General features: G+C 40.1%; 1 protein-coding gene across 6 annotated transcripts in view; it reads left to right on the forward strand.

Moving 5' to 3' along the window:
* Frmpd1 (FERM and PDZ domain containing 1) overlaps positions 1–18,267 on the forward strand; it is a 178,140-nt gene that overhangs the window by 89,201 nt on the left and 70,672 nt on the right. The window lies entirely within an intron of this gene.

Below are 18,267 nucleotides of genomic sequence, written 5' to 3' on the forward strand. Positions count from 1 at the left end.
TTTTTTTTTTTTTTTTTTTTTTGGTACTGGGGATTGAACTCCTTGCACTTATAAGGCAGGCCACCGAACCGCTGAGCTAAATCCCCGGCCCATGGATATGGGTTTCTTTTTGGAGTGATGAAAATGTTTCCAAATTGATTGTGGTGACAACTACACAATACGATAATATGTTAAAAAATTGTACACTTTAGATGAATTTGTATGGCTTGCAATTACATTCAATAAAGCAAGAAGCTGGAGATGTCAGTGGAGCCTAAATAGTTAGGTCCTTAAAGGCCTATAAAAAATTACAGCAAGCTGGTCACTGTGGCACATACTTGTAATCCTAGCACTCGGGAAACTCAGGCAGGAGGATTGCAAGTTCAAACTCAACCTGGGCAAGTAAGTGACTTAGCAAGGTCTTGTGTCCAAATGAAATAGGAAAATAAAGGGTTGGGAATGTAGCTGAGGGTAGAGTGCTCCTGGATTCAATCTCCACTACCACCACCACACACAAAAAAGTTATAGCAGCTGCAATCTATAGAATTCTTTACCTTAAAGGCCTCATGCTAAGCAGTTTTCATCCATTATCTCACTAGTGTCCATAAGAATCTTGTGAGGTAGGCGCTGCTGTTATCAGCATTTTATCAATGAGGATTTACCTGTCCATAGTCACAGATCTATTAAGTGGCAGAGGGGATTTAGCTCAGTGGTTCTGCTGCCTGCCTTGCAAGTGCAAGGTCCTGAGTTCAATCTCCAGTACAAAAAAAAAAAAAGGGAAGTATTAAGTGGCAGAGCTACATAGGCGGTCAAGAGGTCTGACTTTAGAATTTACAGTAGGAACTAATAAATTATCCTAAAAATGGGCTGACATCATAGAGTTTTATGCAAGTGACAAGTTCAGGTATAAATCTTAGAGGTTGCTCTGTGATATGTGAAATAGACTGCAGTGAGAGCAAGACTAAAGGCAGAGGGGGCAGATGCTGCAGTGATCCTCTTAAGAGAGGCCAACCTCTGTGACGGGCCAGCCTGAACATGTGCAGTAGCAGTGGGGTTGGAAAGAAGTAGAAACTTGAGAGTTGTTTAGGAGGTCACATTAACAGGTGTTGGAGAGTGGTTGGGTTGCGGGTGGGAGGGTTACAAAAACTCTCAGATGGATACCTGTGTTGTGTCTGCGAGAATTGGAGGAGTAGAGTGTTTGGTGATCGTGATGAGGTGGCCTAGTGTGAGCTGTTCCATGGCTGCATGTGACCTCTGCCCTCTCCATCAGTCAAGTGATGGAATTGAAGAGCCAGAGTCCTTAGAATCTGTCTAGATCTAGAAGTAGAAATAGGGGTTCTTGGAGCAGAGACCTTCTGAAGATCCTGGAGCAAGCAATACCAGAGAAACATGATGTGTGCATCTGCTGGTGCTCAGGCGGGTGTCATTCTCCAGTCACATTGTCGCTGCCCAAGGAGTCTTCACTTCCTCCTTCAAAGCTTTGGTTTTCTTCTTGGAGATGATCTCTCTGATCTTTGGAAGAGGTATTGGCACACACGCAACAGTAATGGGAATTACAATAAAGAAGAAAAGGTTTTACTGCCTAAACCAGTAACCAATGGATCAAACTTGTTTTGTGTTTCCTGTCTGTGCTCAGCCTTGCTTTTATATTTGTTCTCAGAGCAGAGGTGTGGTTTTGCAGCCAGTGGTTTATACCGTACATTAAATCAAAGATTTTGATTTGACAGCACTTTCTGGAGTACTATATGGTTTCTGGTTAGCATCATTTAAAAATTCAAAAAAAGAGGATATTCTGTGACTTAACCATTCCCCTTTTGGCAGTTTTTTAAAGACAGTGATTCAGTAAGTATCCTGTAGTATGACCTTTTCTTCTTTCCTTAGGCAACACTCCCAGCCATGATAGTCTCCATGAACTTTTAAAATAGGATGACCCAAACTAGATGCTTTTGTTACTAAGGCTAGAGACAAAAAGGAGAATGTTCAGTGAGGGCTGACTTTCTGGGCTTCTGGGCCCTGTGGTTTCCAGGGACCTCTGTATCCAGTTGGCAGTCGTTCACAGTTGTTGGTGCCTCTCAGAATGGCTGCTGTCTCCTAACAGCTGATCTGATTCCCTGAATCATTTTCAATGGATAGGGCAGTTTTGCAGAAGGGAGAAGAGATTTCTGGGTAGAATCTTTAATTGTGGCTTAATTAAGACAGCCAGAGTGACCAAGGGAACCCTCGGCAAGTGAACCCTTGCACAGGTCCTGATTGGCAGGCAGCACCTGGCATTCTTGGCTGTTTGACAGCAATCAGTTGTTCCCAAGCCCCATAGAGATGAATAAGGCACATACAGCCATGCTGGTAGGCAGGAACTGCCTCTTATACTCCCTAGAGCATTTAAACATCCTTTTCTTATGGGTCCCACACTCTGCATTCTATTGGTTAACAGTTGTCTGAAAGTCTTTTTCTGTATAACAAAATACATGCTTCAAGGGCAGAAGCCATGTCTAGTTTTCCTGGATCTCCTCTATCACACCTACCACAGGTTGCAGTAGAAAGAAGGGGGCTTGACAAAAATGTAATGAACTGTACTGAATTTTGGGCCAAATCCCTTGTCTTGAGATGGCTGCAGATCCTTCAAGCTATAGTCTGAATTCCAAAGATGGACTTGAAGAATGCAGAGACTGGGACTCACAAGCCCATGGCCAGGAAGGGTAAGCACTTCAAGAGAAGAGACCTCAGGGGCAGAATAAAGCCTGATGCCGCAGGTTATAGGTAAGAACTCTGTTCCGAAAGCATACCTCGGTCCCAAACCTGGAAGCCATTCTTAATATCTTGTGCTATGGTTAGAGTTGTTACTGTTTTTTTTTTTGTTTTTTTGTTTGGTATGATCGTATTGGAATCCTGCCTTCCTTTCTCAGACATCAGGGTCCATTGGGGTGGTAAGTGGCAGCTCTAGGAGTCTTCAGTTTAAATTTCCCAATCTTCGCAGTTGTTGTAGGTTTTGTTTTTGGTGCTCGTGGTATCAAACGTTCCCAGAGGCTTTTGAAAACCAGTGTGTATGATGACACTTGATGAATCATTTGATAATAAAAAACAGGTCTAGACTTTGAGTACATATTCTACAACTTTGTTGAATTATGCTCAGATGGTTGTCAGGAGAATTAAAAAAAATTCAAGGCATTTGTCATAATCAGCAAGTCTGTGGAAAAGGAAAAGAACCTCACACTGAGTGGCAGGAGGACACTAAAGAACCTAACAGGCTTCTAGTCCATCTCCTGGCTACTTTGTGTGACTGTGAAGTAGCAGGTAACAACAGGGAGAACGTGTTTTCATGAAAGTCTTAATTGCCAAATCTGTGGACCCTTTTCAGTGTAGATATTTTGTCCCTGTTGACTATATTTGATATGATTGGTTATATACTGTATGTATGTATGTGTGTGTGTGTGTATGTTTTTTTGGTATTGGGAATCGAACTCTGGGCTTTGTGCTTTCCAGGCAGGGATTGTGTCACTGAGCTACATCCCTGGCCTTATACTGTTTTTATTAATGTCAAAATATATAACACAAAATGTACCTGTTTTAAACATCTTAAACAGTATATAATTCAGTGGCATTAAGTACATTCTCAATGTTCTGTCTAGTTCTGAAATTTTTACCATCCTCAGAAGAAATCCTACATCCATTAAGCAGTCACACTCCATTCCCTCCCCCACCAGCCCCTGGTTGCCACCACCAATCTGCTTGTTTCCAAGGTTGTCCACATTATAGCATGAATCGGCACTTTTTCATTCTTTTTCAATGGCTGAATAATATCCTATTGTGTGGATATACCAGCTTGTTTGTCTACTCATCATTCAGAGACCTTTAGGTTGTTACCACCTGGCTATTGTGAGTATTGCTCTATGAGAATTAGTGTACAATTTAAACATTTGCTTTTTAATTCTGTGGAATATACCAAATGGAATTGCTCAGTCAAGGTTATTCTAAGTTAAACATATTAAGAAACCGTTAAACTGTCTATGTAATTCTTTTAAACTTTTTGTTTTTGGCCCTGTGCTTTTCTGGTTACTCTCAGTCTGCTTTGAGAATTTTCTGAGTTTTGTTCAAGGCTTCCGTGGTCCTCCAGCCCCCGAAATGTGGGTACCACAGCATTCTCTCCTCTTCATTCTACCCTAGTGGTGTTTAACCCTAGCTGCACATTCCAATCAGTGGGGCTCCTTTACAAAACCTGCCACAGCTCTACCCAGGTGCTGTCAACTCCACTCTGCAGATGACAGTAAAAGCTCAGAGAGGTTTAGGATAACGCAGTGTCTCCCACAACCCCTGTATCTGGCTCACTGTTTCCGATCAGTAATCATTTCTTGAAGAAATGTGTGGATAGTAGAGCTGACTAAGAGAGAAAGTGGTAGTTTTCCAGGTGTATCCTCTCCAGGAGTGGCTAGCACTTAACCAGAGATTTGACTGAGAGAATTAAAAAGAAAAGGTAGGGTCCCCTGGATCTCTGATGGTAAGTGTGGGAGAGCCCATAACAAGATCTCAGAATAAATGAAATTCAGCCTGACTCCTGACTTCCAACTTGGCCCCGAGGCTAATTCTCATTTATTCTCTCTCTCTGTCTTCCCCCCTCCCCTCCCTCCTTCCTCTCTCTCCTTTTTTCCTTCCCTCTCCCTCTCTTTAGCATGTATCACTTTCTAACATCTTTTCTTGTCTTGTGTGAACCTTCACTAGAATACAAGCTCCAGGAGAGTATTGAGTTTTGTCTATTTTGTTCTTGATGTATCCCAAGACCTATAACAGTGCCTGGCACATAGAATATTTCCCTAATCTAGATTTTTACATAAATCATAAATATAATAATATTTTCAAGGGTCATTTATGCTTGTGTTAGTCAGCTTTCTGTCACTGTGGCAAAATAGCTGAGAAAAATCAACCTGAGGGAGGATAGGTTTATTTCGGCTCATGGTTTCAGAATTTCAGTCCATGGTTAGCTGGCTTCGTTGTCATGGGCCTGTGATGAGGCAGAACTTGATGGCAGGAGGGCGTGGTAGAAGAAAGATGCTCACCTCATGGCAGCTGGAAAACAGAAAGTGTGAGAGCCTGACCCTGTGCTAATAGACCTCTTCCTCTTTCTGCTTTTATTCCATCTGGGCCTCCTTATTGGACCGTGCTGCCCACTCAGTTCAGTGGCTCACATGCCATTCAACAGTCTCTGAAAACATTACACCAAGGCACACCCTGAAGTGTGCTTTTCTAATTTCTTAGGTGTCCCTCAATCTAATCAAGTTTATCATCAAGACTGTTACTATGTTTAACCTGTGAACTTCACAGGTAAGAAAATGAGAATCAGAGATGTGACTTGGGTTATGTGTCCAGCTGGTAACCTGACTGAAGGAATCTGATTGAAGGTCTTCTGTCTCTCTGTAGAGTGATCTGTCCCTCAACCAGGTGGAGACAAGGCATTCAGCAGCTGTAGCTGATTCAAAGTGTCATTTGCCTTCCATCTCTGAGGCTGCTTAATGGACCTCAGCAACACAGTCATGATGAGATGTGGCCTTAAAGGTAGCTCTGGGGTTAGTGTTAGGGTTTTCTCACATCTTTTCAGGCCTCTTTATCCACCTGATAAAGTGGAAGAATTGTGTGACCAAATTCCCATCTTTCACTTGGAGTGGACTGGACCCTTTGCCCTCAGATCACTAGCAAGAGAAAGGTACAGTCTTAGTCCTCATTAAGGCTGACTGTTCCTGCTGCCACCTTGTAGCTCCACAGAGGGCCATGCTAAGGGCATCTGTATTGAGCTAGATAAGAGGCTAAGACCTTTCTCAGAGATGCCTAATCCTGTTAGGCAGATGTGAAATCTGAGGGATGTGACAATACCCTAGACTAGCATCCCCAGGAACTTGTGTGTAGCATATAATACTCTAGGTGCTTTTATGAATTTATATATGAATTAAGTTTTTAAAAATTCCTGTGCATTTAATGTATACGAGGGAACATAAAACCTATTCAGCATAGTGAGACATAGATCAATGAACGTTATTGTCTGGGATGAAGCTAAACTGGGAGGCATTGTAACACTGCTTGTGCACACTGCATATGCTGTAGGTGTGGTGTCACGTCATGTAGTATGCCGATGTGGTGTTACTGTTTATAGCTAGATGTCCCTAAAGGCCTCGTGGGAGGTGATTGGATCATTGTGCTGTGATAATTGAGGTAGGACAGAGGAAATAAAAAGTAGAAAGGGGATAAGGAAAGTGAGAATGCACATCCTAGATCACCTATCTTGAAGACAGCTCTTCAGTGTACCCTACTCCAGCTTGTAACATGTTCTCATTTCTCTGAGCACTCATGCTCCCTTCTTTGAGTGTGTCTTAATAAAGCCTTTTCGTGTTTTTTTTAATTGACCAGCCCTAAAATTCTTTTTCTGAGATGACACAAACTTGTTTTGAAAGGGCAGGATAGGTTATTTCAGCTTCAGGGACCTCACAGAGACAGCCCAGTGAGAATAATCATCAATAGACTAATCCATTGATAAGTTTATAGTTAAATGTGGTGTTGGGAGGTGGAGCCTGGTTGAAGGAGGCCAGTCACTGGGGGTGTGGCCTGGAACACACACACACACACACACACACACACACACACACACACAGCTACCTGGACAGCATGCCATTAGCAACTCTCCTCTGCCATGTTCTTGTGCCATGTTATCCTCTCTTAGAGTCAGCTGACTATGGACTGAAACCTCTACAAACTGTGAGCCAAGATAAACCTCATCTCCTTTAAATTGTGGGGATTGCATATTGTGTCTCAGTGACTAAGAAAAGTGACTAAGACAGATTTTGGTGCCAGAGAAGTGAGATTGTTGTTGTGAGCTGCCTGACTATGTGCTTTAGAAGCCTTTGGAACTGGTTTCTGGGAGGAGTCTGGAGAGGTTTGGAGATGCTGGCTAGAGAAGCCCTAGAATGCCATAACCTGAGCTTGATGGGAGATTCTGATCAGACCTCAGAAGACTGATAGTAATGCAACCAGTAAAGACCAGGCAAAGGAGGTTTTAGTTGTGAACAAGGACTCAATTGGAAGTTGGACTCCAGGCCATGTGTGTTATGCTCTAGCAGAAAGCTTGTCAACATTTTGCCTATGTCCCGAGACTTTGTGGGAGACTGAGATTAAGGGCAATGGAGTAATTAATCTGGTGGAGGAAATTGCAAGGCAGCCTAACATTGGGCCTGTGGCTAGGGTACTCTCGGGAGTTTTCAGCTAGGTTTATACTGAAAAGGAATAAAAGCATAGCTGAATGATTTTAAAAGTTTTGAATTTGGCCAGAAAGGTAGCTGTGGTAAAGTGGAGACCTACAAAGATGAAACAGAGGGAGAGCTTGGTTGCTAAAAAAAAAAACTAGCATTAAAAAGAAGCCATGGCCAGGGATTTAGCTCAGTGGTTCTACCACCTGCCCTGCAATGTGCAAGGTCCCAAGTTGGATCCCTGTGCCCCCCCACAAAGAAGCCATGTACTTTATAACAGGACAGTGGAAAATATGGCTTGAGGACATGCCAGCAAAAAACAAGATGCAGCCCTTTGGCCTGAAAAAGTGACTTTACCTTGGGAAGAGTGCCCCAGGGCAATTTGTTGGACAGGGCAGCCTAGGAAATTGATTCTTGGGGGCGTTTAGTTCACCATGCTCAGGTATTCAGGCGCGGAGGCCTCTGCAACCACTGGCAAATGTAAAATTGGCTGGCTCCTTATCCAGGTGTTGTTGAAACCATGTTCATGGTTTCATGAACATACAGAATTTAAAAATTATGGGGTCATGGAGGCTTCTATACAATTTCAGAAGATGGCCTGGGAGGCCAGGCAGTGTAGCTCTATGGGATTAGTGGGAAAAGCTGTAAGAGTAAAGCCAAAGTGTCGTGGAGATCTCAGGAAGTTGGAGAATCCAGGAATGTGGAACATCTGAGGAAAGCCATAAGGAGGGAGCAAAGCCAGCACGAGAGAAAAGCCATGAGAGCTGCAACACCAGCAATGTAGTAGGGGGATGGCCACCCAAGTTCACACCACCCCCTATCTTGCCTCAGGTGCTAGACGTAGAACTATAAGATTTAATACTTGCTCTTCGGGGTTTCTATTTCCTGTTCCTCCTTTTCGGAATGGGTATATTTACCCTGTGCCATTGCATGTCTGCAATGTTTAACTTCCTTTTGATTTTTTACAGGGGCTCACAGCTGAGAGTTTTCCTTAAGTCGCAGAGGAGACTTTGAACTTGGCAGTGCTGCAACTGTTAGGACTTTGGCATTTCTTGGACTAAGTGCATTTTGCATAAAGGGATACACATGAGTGTACTGGGGAATAAGGGCAGAATGTTATGGTTTATTTCTAGATGTTGTTCCAAAGCTTCATGTGCTCATAGGTGAGGCTTTTGGAAGGTGATAAGGGGCGTGATAATCATCGGTGGGTTAGCCCACAGTGACCCACCTCTTCCCATCAGGATTTTCCTTCCAACCTCATGCCCAGCTCTAAATGCATCAGTGGAATAATCCAGTATCACACACCAATGGTCCAGTCACCTCCCAAAACCTTTACCTATGAGCACATGAGGCTTTGGGGGACATTTTAGATATAAACCATAACATCTGTGTCTCCTTTCACCGGGTGCAGGGTGAGGTGGCAGAGGGTACTGGTGGGGGTCTAAAAAACTCATAAAAGCAGTGGAGAACCATTCATTTTTCTTTGATCCATGATAAATTTCCTTTCAGGCATTCAAAGCCCTTCTACATTAAAAACAAAAGTTGTTTCTCTTGTTGAAGAGAGAGGCTAAAGGATGGAGGGAAGGTGGAGGAGGTACAAGGAGAGTTTGCAGTGCTATTCCAAAATAGAATATGAAGTAGTTTCATTTAGCTTTCCTTTTGCTTTTTTTGTGGCCACAGGTAAAATGTCTTTGTGAAGTTATTACACATCAGATTCTGTGTTGCAATGAAAGACGTGACTGGGATCCCTGTAAGGCAAGAGATTTGAAGTTCATTTATGAGGTTCTGGCTGCAATTGTACTTTGAGGAGTAATCACATGGTATAATAGATAAATCCCTCTTCTTTTCTCAGAACTGTCATTTTTCTAATAGAGCATCATCTTAGTCTGTTTTTTTTAAGTTGTGAGACACCAGCCCATTATTTCTGACCAAGCTCTGAGCATTGTAACAAATTTCAGCAATATAAAATGATACTGAGAAATGTAAATATGAGCTTCCCAAAAATATTTACCAATAACTTTTTTGGGCGACTTGGGAAGGTTCAATGATTAAAGCTAATTATTGTTCTTATTTTACCACTGCATTTCAGACATTAATAACCTGCCATTATTAACTCAACAAATATTGACCAAACACGTCATTCTACTACTAGTAGGTCCTGCAGGGATTGTACTCTTCTACCCTCAAGGAGTTTACAGTCCAGAGGACAGAAAACAAGACCTAAATCCAGGGAGAGTTAAAATACATAAGACAAGACCATAGACAAGGGGCTCATGGGCTGAATGAAGGAGTAAGGCAATACACTGCAGCACTGCAGTTGGGAGTCCTGGTGGGATGTGATAGACCAGTGGCCAGGAATTGATCCAGGATGTGGTGGACTTGGAAGCTGAGTGTTGAGGGTTAAATATAATTTGGGTGAGTGCCAGAAAGTGGGGGAGAGCATGAACAAAGACACAAGGAAAGGCTTCCTATGGCTTTTCTGAGGCACAAAGCCTTGGAGCAGAGAATTACACATTATGAGAAGACGAGGGGCCTCAGGGTCCTCTTGACCAACTTGAAGTTCTGCAACCTTTCCAAGCTTCAGTTTCTTTGTTCTCAAAGTGGGCTTAAGGATTTCTGCCACTCTCTATGAGTGAAAACATTAGCTTTCATACCTCCCCAAATTGGTAAGAAGATCATTCTTCTGAGGGAAACAATGGGAGAAGGACATCTGGGAAAAGGTTGGATTTTTAGCGCTGGAAAGCCCTGCCGGACTAAAGACGGGAAGTGATAAGATGTAGCATTTTAGAGTCGGCACACCAGAGGTATGGTGATGTATGTACTGCTAGGCTTAATTAGGGACAAAGCCAGAGAGTAATCACAACATGTCTTCATCCCGAGTTCAGTGTGCTTGTCAGCATTCCCTTTTTTGTAGGTATGTCCAAACTTTTGTTCTGCCTGGTCCACACTGATTGAAGAGGAAATATCTTGAGCTCACAGCCTATGGGCTGCAAATTGGACACCTATAAGGAATGTTAGAAATGCAGACTCTCAGGAACCACCCTAGAACTAATGAGTTAGAAATTCTGTGCTCCTTCAAATGCCTCTAAAGCTTAGAGGGTTTTACTAAGAAAAAATAAGGGAAAGACCATGAGAAATTCCTAGCAGGAGTTGATGTTACCATCAAGGAAAAGGGGGCAGATGGATGGATGAAGCTGAGTACCAGGTATCAATTTTTTTCTCTTTTTAAAAATTAAGATATAGTACTCTATTGTGTATAAATACCCCATATAAAGAACACATTTTTCTTTATCAGTTCTTCTGTTGGCAGATATATGGACTGCTTTTAAGATTTAGCTATTATTCAGAAAGAAGCCTGGAAGGAAAACAGGTGTGTCAAGTGGAATTTCTGGTTTCAGTTGTTTTGAAGAATCTCCATACTGATTTCCGTAGTGGTTGTACTAGTTTACCTTCCCACCAACAGTGTAGAAGGGTTCCTTTTTTTTCCTGTAGCCTTGCCAGCGTTTATTGTTTGATTTCCTGACGATGGCCATTCTTTCTGGCATTAGATGGAATCTCAGTGTTGTTTTACTTTACATTTCTCTAACGGATAACAATGTTGGGCAGTTTTTCATGTTTTTATTGGCCATTTGTACTTCTCTGCCATAAAGAAGGATAAACTTGAGTCATTTGTAGGAAAATGGGTGCGCACTGAGACCATATTGTTAAATAAATCAGACACACTACCTTAAATATTGCATGGTTTCTCTTATATGAGGCACACAAAATAGGAATAAAGAGCAAAATAAAAGATAGATAATAGGAAACAGCAAGATAGATCTTTTGCATGTAGAAAGGGGACCAAGAGATGGAGGGGGAGGGGGAAGGGAATGCGATAAAAGTAAAGAAATTGTGATGTATTGTGTACATATACCAAGTCCCTACAAGGAATGTGATTATTATGTACTAAAGTATGTACAAAAAAAGAAGAGGAGAAAGGGTCCAAGAGATTGTGGGGAGGGGGGAGAAGAGGATTTTAAAAAAAGAATTAAAGTATATTATGTACATGTACCAACTTCCCAGGATAAATGTAGTCATTTTATACTGCAAACATGTATTAATAAAAAAAATTAAGATGTAATTTATGTAACACACAATCCACCCTTTCAAACCATAATTAGTGATTTTTACTATACTCACAAGGTTGTATAGTTAGTTTCTAATTCCAGAACATTTTCATGAACTCCCAAAAAGCACCCCTAACCCATTAGCAGTCAGTTCTTATTTTCCTTTCCCAGTAACTCTTGGCAACCCTGAGTCAGTTTTCCATCTCTGTGGATTTGCCTGCTCTGGACATTTCATACCCGTGTGTCTGGTATATTTCTGGCTTCTTTCACTTAACATAATATTTCTGAGGCTTCTCCATGTTGTAGCATGTATCAAGACCAAATTCCTTTTTATGGCAGAGATACACTTCTTATTCTTCAAACTTTCTCAGACAAATTGGGACATACAGCTGAGCTCATATTACCCCAGAAAAAGTGGCCACACATACATAGAATTTTATAGTTTTCAAAGCATGTCACAACATGGTCATAACACCATGGAAACCTTACACTAATGCTGGCACATAGAACTAGGAGGGCTAATGATCATTGTTTTTATGAAGAAAACAAGGACAGCGAGGGGAGTATCCTACAATGTGGTGTGCACTGCTGTGCCTATTCACCACATGCAGGTAGGAATTTGATGGGTGGGCAGAGAGAGAGTGTGGCTTAGGTGGAAGAAAGAGCTACAGAAGCAAGATAAATCAGGGTCTATTTGAGGAACAAGTTATCCTGCTGGAGTGTACAGTGTGAAGTTGAAGAGACGGACACATAGGCAAGGACCATATCACAAAAGGTTTTGACTGCTACCCCAAGGCCTGGAGGGAGGCAGTGGGATGGATTGGTCAAGTCTAGCTCCAGAGACAAGTAAGCTAATTTGATTTTAAACTCCACTTCTTACTTTCTTGCTGTATATACTTAGCCAAATTCCTTAATTTCTTCATGTCTCAGTTTCCTTTTCTGAAAATGATTGTTATAAGCATTAAATACACATGTAAATTGCTTAGCTCAGTGCCTAGCACATAGTAAGTGGAAGTGTTGATGTAATTGTGTCATTAACATTACTGTAATTCTTGAGCTTAGGCTTATCTAAAGATGAATGGGAGCTCCTGGAGGATCTTGAAAATAAAAATGCCATGGTTAGAATTCATGTTATATTACTTTGCAGTCAGGTGAATGATGGATTGATTGATAGTGAAGTCAGGAAGGCTAGTTAGGAGGTTAATATAGAATTTCAGGTAGATTGAAAGTTTGTGGGGTAGCAGTAACACTGAGAAAAAAGAGGAGGTAAGATCAATGTGGGTCATGAAATGGAATCAAGAATTCTTTTCCTTTTTAAAAATCAGTATTAATAATGAATGTAACTGTATTGTATGCCTAAAATGTACCAGTAAACTTAATGGAAAAAAATTGGTGTTAAGCTAAAAACATGCCATGAACAGGAACCTAATAACCTAAATGAATGTAAACATTATATTATCAACAAGAATAAAAATAAAGGGGATTTAGTGGAAGAGGGAGGGAAATGGGAGGGAAGGAAATTTTTTAAAAGAATCTATTATATCCTTGTATCCACTCTCCAAGATGATTATAAATTGCATGTACTACAAACATGTACTAATAAAAAATTGGTTTTAAGCATAATTTTTTTTCCAGCGCTAGAGATCAACCCCATGACCTTACACACACTAGGCAAAGGATAATTCTTTAATCTTTAAAATTTAAGTTGATGTGTAAGGAACCTTCCTTGGTGCATATCTGAATTGCTTTTTGTGCTCTTTATATTTGAAAAAATTTCAGCCCAAAAAAGACCTTGTTTCTTTAATTATAATTTTATACATTCCCTTTCTATTTTTTCTGCCAATCCCTGATATTTGTAAATTGAATATCTTCAATCTAATTCTGAATCTGACATTTTCACTTGAAATGTTACTCAGTTTTGTTTTAAAAGGCCAATTCAGTGTAAGTAGTTTTTGGCTTTTCACTTTCTCTTCTATCCTTTGCTGTTTCCATAATTGTTTTTCATTTCTCAATAGGATGTAGTAGTTACCTGAAGTATTTTATCACCATATATTTCATACTTTTTGAATGCTTATGTTCTTAATTTTCTACTGGATGATTGATGACTATCATCTTGACATAATGAGTCATCTTATCTATTTGGAAAATATTTTGAGAGTGTTTGCCTTTTTATATTCACTTTATTCCAGACAGTGAGAAGTGTATTCAGTTTGGGAATTTGTGCCATGTAAGGGATTTTGTCAAGTTGTGTGTGACTGAAGGAATATGATCTAAAGCAACCCCGTACCATGAAGAACTATTAGAGACACTGAGATATGTAGTCTGGGGACAGAGGAGACTTACAGATATATGCTACATCTCATAATAGCTAAATCTTGGAAGCAGCTTTATGTCCAACAGATGAATAAAGAAAATATGGCATTATATACAATGGAATACTACTTGCCGTAAAGGAGTATAAACTTAAGCCATTTGTAGGAAATGGATGGACCTTCAGACTATAAGACTAATTTATAGCTTAAATATCACATGGTTTATCTTATATGAGAAACTCAAAATATAAAAGAGCAAAATAAAATATAAAATATAATAGCAAATAGGGGGATAGATCTTTTTTTTTTTTTTTTTTTAACTGGGGATTGAACTCAGGTCTTTGCACTTGCAAGTCAGGCCACTGAATTGCTGAGATAAATCCCCAGCCTGAGATAGATCTTTTTTAAGGGGAACCAAGAGATGGAGAGGGGAGGGAGAGGGGAGGGAGAGGAGGAGAAGGAAATGAAAAAAATTAAGATGTATTATATACATATACCAACTCCCCATGAGGAATATAATTATTATGTACTGGAAACGTGTACCAATAAAGAAAGACTTTCAGGTACTGACCCAGAAGAGGGAGGTGACTTGTTCTGGTCGTGGTGGTAGGGTGGCCAGGGTGGTCAGAGGGCAACATTACCGCATAAGTTGGAAAGTACAGAGAGGTGGAATTCAGCTTAGGTAAAGACACTTTCTAGCAAGACAGGTCCAACAGTGAATGACAGAACCATTAGGGAAGGCCAGATGATTTCTTGGCAGTAGGACTGTAGGGAAGATTCAAGTGTTGGGGGTTTATCTGGGCTCTTGCTTTGTTCCATTAACCCTGCAACACAGAGGCTAATATCAGAGCTATTAGCAAATCATTCTCCCTCCTTCCCTCCCACACTCCCTTCCTCTCTCTCTCCCTCTCTCTCTCTCTTTCTCTCTCTCTCTCTCTCTCTTGCTACCAGAGATTGAATGCAGGACCTTGTGCTTGCAAGGCAGGCAACAAAATCACTGAGCTAAATCCTTGGCCCCAAGCAGATCATTCTCTTGACTTTAAACTCTGTTGCTCAGATCTTTCTATGCCAGGAAGCACTTTTAATAGCTTGCTTGATGTGGCCATATGTTTGGTCTTTGGAGAGCCCTGGATGAAGGCACATGTTTACTCACAGACCAAATATATAATGTAAATTAATTCTGTTCATTAGAGTTGTATGTGTTTATAGAAATCAGTTAGCTAAACTGTATTTGGCAGCAGTTTCTTCATAGTCCCCCTAAGTAATTACTGCAAGTAGGAAAGACTGGTGGGTCTTCAATCCTTATGGCTATGTCTGGGATCCCTGACAACTCTGCATTCATTCAAAGACTGAAACAATGTAGAGGTCAGAAATGCAGCATCTTCCAGTGCTGTGGTTACGTCAGTAACTCTAAGTTACTCTGCAAGTACTCTAAGTGATGTAGGGTTTTGAATTTCAAGAGAAAGGGCTGCGGGTATTATCCTGCCTGGCTTCCAGATCTATTAGAGACTTCAGATTGCATGGATGGAAGGAACTGTAGAAGTCATCTAGTCTGTGTATTCTATGGAAGTGCCTCCTATTCCATTGTAGTGTAGTCATCTCTTCCTCTTCTTTCTCCTCCTCCTTTCCTTTCTTCCTTTTCCTCCCCTACCCCTGGTTCATTGGCAATACAGATTGAATCCCAGACCTTGTGCATGTTAAGCCACTTGTAATACTCTTCTACATCCATGCAGACTTAGTCTCTTTTTGAATACCTTCTGTTACTGAAATTTTAATAACTTTTGAAAAAAACATATTCCACCCTTGGACTCTAAGTTATACTTCACAGGTCTTGATTTAGCCTGAGCTAAAGTCTCCCTTCTGTGGCATTTCCCCTGTTAATTCTGGCTCTGCATTCTAGAAGTATGTGGAATATGTGTCTTCCATCTGGTAGCGTTTGGTCTGTCTGTGAGCCCTGGTCATATAGGTCACCTCCAAGTTTTTGTCTAATAAGCATTCTCCGATTTCTCCCCTCCAGTCTCCTCTGCACCTCTGTGTTACTGAGAATTGACCCAGACCCTTGTCCTTGCTAGGCAAACATTCAGCCACTGAGCCACATCCCCAGCCCAGAATACTCTGATCTCTTGATGAGTCTTTATATGATTTGATTTCAAATCTCTGAACCATATGACCTCTGAAAGTATGTTGCTCAGATAGAAGACAGACCAAGTCCTTTGGCCTGTTAGTCTGGTTGTTATTCGGTTTTTATGACAATTAACTTTATAAGATAAATAAATGAATCTGATGCTGGCAAAAAAGAGGGTGTGGAGGGAAGGGGAAAATAATTGAGATGTGTTATGTACATTATCAATTCCCTACAATGAATATAATCATTATGTACTACAAACATATACTAATAAAACCATATTTAATAATTCAGAGCTTTCCACAATATCTATAGACTTATTCACCATAGAAAAAAATGATTTATTAGGTGGACTGTGTAGAGAAAAAGATAACCTGTGAAGTAGGTAATCTGTTTCTTTTTGTCTGTAATTCTGAGTGAAATAGGAATCTCGTTGAATGAAATTTTCAACTTCACATGGTTTTTCATTTGTATATAGATTTCATACAACCATACTTTCAAAAATAAAAGAATTCTGTAATATCCTCCCCCAAAAAGCCATATCCTAGATTTGTCAAATAACTTGATCCTCTAGAAGGCCTGGCTAAGGAAATTGATATTTCAAACAATATCCTGTAGACTTTACTAGACATTTGTTTCTCTTTCCTTAGTGATTAGTTTCTGTATTGTCAGGAAACTAGACCCACATTTTTGATCCTCCATAGTAAGCTTCACAGAAATATGATGATTTTGTGTCCTTGGCAAAGGAATATTAAATAATACTTATTATAAAAGAGCTTTTACAAATCAATAACAAGAAGACAAACATTTCAGTAGAAAAATAAAGAAATGTCAAACAGAAAAGTAACAAAATAAATGCACATGTCCAGTGCCTAAGACATATATATTGAGATATGCTAGTAATCAAACAACTTCAAATCAAAACTTCTGAGCTCTGATCTGGTTTAAAATGCACAATGAGGATTTAAAAATACAATATGCAGACCACTGAGTATGCACAAGTCTACTTTTGTGGAAAAGACATTAACATATGTAATACAGGCCTCTACACATTTAGGGCAAAGTTTAGTATAAATACATACTAAATTGTTAACTGAGTTAACCTCTGGGGGTGAAATGATGCTTGAGTTAGGATAATTATATAATTTTTAATGTTACGGAATTAAGCTTGATATTTACTTTTGTTTTCTGCATTTTTTCAAAATATGCATATTCAAACTGCTTTCCCATTAGCAAATATTTTTGAGGGATACTTCTAGTTTTTGTGAGAATACAGATATTTACTTTTATCTTCTGTGTCAAAACAAATAAGTCAGTAAGCAAAACAAATGTCAGTAATTAGATGCTGTTCCATCCTATTGGCAATTTTTAAAATGATACTATTCAATACTTTAAAGGACTTTCCTGGCAGGAGTATAAATTGGTACTTTTTTGGAAGCAATTTGAAATACATATCCAAAATATTTAAATGAACATATGCTTAGATCCAATAATTTCATTTCTAGGAATTTATCCTAAGAAAGTACCTGGTAAATGGCCATTTTCCATGAATGCAGCTGTTCATTATAAAGCTTTTTATGTTTTCTTGTTTGTTTGTTTGTTTGTTTGTAGTACTGAGGTTTGAACCCAGAGCCTTTGCACTGAACTATATCACTAGCCCTTTTTCATTTTTCATTTTGAGACAGAGTCTCACTAAGTTGCCCAGGATAGCCTTAAACAAATCATCCTTCTGCCTTGGCTCCTGAGTAGCTGTGATTACAGACATGCAGCATTGTGCTTGACTTATCCTAGTTATTTAAAAAAGTTTTTCCAATTGTTCATTCTTGTTCTGTGAAGGTTTACTTTAAAAAATAAAAGATATTTCAAGGCTGTGATATCTTTGTGAGGATTTAAATTATAGAATTTTTCCTTCTGTTTCCTGCATTGTCTCTGTTACTTTTGAATTCTGTTTGTTTTCATCTGTTTTTCATAATGTAGGCTTTTCATAAATGACCACTCATAAGTAAGAGTTAAATGATTAGAAGCTTTGTGTAATGAATCAGGCTCATTGGCAAAGATATTTCAAGGCGATCTGGCAGCAAATTACCTTTTCACTGAGGGAATCTGAAAGCATCATGATCCCAAGGACTTTTTCTCGCGTGCTAGTCAGCTATCCTGAGTATCTCTAATCTCTTGCTTGGTATATAATGTTCTAGCTGCAGGTATTCTGGGAGCTATGCAAAGTAAGGGGCTAGAAGGTCGTGTCATTCAGTAAGAGTTTTACTTAATCCTTTTGTTTTCATTCCTGCTCCTGTTATTGTGCCTGGTCTTCCCAAACCTCTCTTGTTCATTTTTTTCCAGCAGGTAAGTCACTTGTCTCCAGTAGGATAGGAAAGTGATAGTTGTTTAGCTGGGCAAAAGGAGAGCAATAGGGGCTAGGGATTTATCTCAGTGGTATGGTGCCTGCCCCACAAGTGCAAGGATGCAAGGTCCTGAGTCCTATCCCTGGTATAAAAAAGAGAGACAAGGAGAGAGAGGGGAGG

This window comes from Fukomys damarensis, unplaced genomic scaffold, assembly GCF_012274545.1.
Source record: "Fukomys damarensis isolate Sample0158 unplaced genomic scaffold, DMR_v1.0_HiC HiC_scaffold_36, whole genome shotgun sequence".
NCBI classification, from domain to species: Eukaryota; Metazoa; Chordata; class Mammalia; order Rodentia; family Bathyergidae; genus Fukomys; species Fukomys damarensis.